The 1,234-nt window shown below is 62.0% G+C and overlaps 1 protein-coding gene across 1 annotated transcript in view; it reads left to right on the forward strand.

Annotated features, from left to right (window-relative positions):
- LOC123522306 (junctophilin-2-like) overlaps positions 1-1,234 on the forward strand; it is a 5,610-nt gene extending 4,376 nt beyond the window's left edge. Inside the window, exon 4 of the mRNA XM_045295495.1 lies at positions 274-1,234. The gene's annotated coding sequence lies outside the window, so the exon portion shown is untranslated. The remainder of the gene's footprint in view (positions 1-273) is intronic.

Here is a 1,234-nt window from a genome sequence, read left to right on the forward strand (position 1 = left end):
GGAGTTCTCATTGCTCTTAGGGGGAAGCAGCTTCAGGGCAAAGGCCTGCCCTCCCCACCTCCAGAGTCCTATGCTGGGGAATGCCTCCCCCAGTCTCCACCAAGGCCCCTCCCATGAATCCAGGGCCTGGCCTCAGGTCTTGCTGAGCCTCAGAGCAGAGGCTAGGCTGCAGAGGCCCAGGGAGAAGGCCAGTCCCAAGGCCTGAAGCCTGTGGCCTGCTGGGCAGAGCTTGGGGGGCTCCCACCCTCACCAGACCCTCTTTTCTCTCTGCAGAGCCAGGAGTGCGTGCTGGGGATTCCAGGACCCCTCTTTCTGCAGTGCCAGGCAGGAGGGCCAAGGAGGACCGAACTCCACACCGACCTCCGGGGGCCAGCTGGCACTCACAACAGACGTTTACGGAGGCCTTGCACTGTGCCGTGCTGGGCGGCAGACGGTGCCAGGAGGAATAGAATGTGCTGGAACCCTCTGGAAGCTCTCTACCCACTCTGAGGAAGGCCCAGAGGAGATGAGCCCTGATCCTTTGAGCTTTCTGCACTGCTCCTGTCCCCCAGCCCATCCACTTCTTTGTCTGTTTCCGGGCTTTTGCGTCATGTTTTGGGAGAAGTCACCACATGGGGGATGAATGAGAACCCCGCCCACCTTCTGCTCCGCTCCAGCCACTCCCCGCAAGCTTCTGACCGGTGGGCCTAGGCTGCCCAGGAGATCAGAGGGAATATGTGACCCCGTGTGACACCAAGGAACCACCCCCAGACCCTCAGCTGACCCACTCCTAACTGTCCCAACTGCCCGCACCCTGATGCCAACTGGGGCAGCCTGGCTTCTCTCAGCAGTCAGGTCAAGGCAGGTGCTGTGCAAGGGGGAGACCCAGGGACACGGGAGCCCCTATCCAGGCTGGAGGAGACAGGGGATAGTTAAGATGGGCCCTGATTCTGAGTGTGACCGGCTGGATGGGGATGGCACTGTCCCCCTGCGCCCCCCACCATGTGGGTTCAGGGTGGAGACACTTAAGGGGAACTCTGCTGCAATGGCCTGCGATTGGCTTGTTCGATTCTTTGCCATGGTCCCTGGGGGCTTGGGGGAGGCCCAGGGGGCCCCTGATGGTGCCGGGAACAGACTGCCTGCAGCTGGGGGCTACAATGTCCCCACTGGGGGCTGGGCTGTCCGTGTGGCTTGCTTGGTGGGGAAGACAGGCTTGCACGCACTCACTGATGATGCTTTGTACCTCACGCGGGGA

This window comes from Echinops telfairi, unplaced genomic scaffold, assembly GCF_000313985.2.
Source record: "Echinops telfairi isolate 266 unplaced genomic scaffold, ASM31398v2 ScPeMD7_5592;HRSCAF=6446, whole genome shotgun sequence".
Lineage (NCBI taxonomy): Eukaryota > Metazoa > Chordata > Mammalia > Afrosoricida > Tenrecidae > Echinops > Echinops telfairi.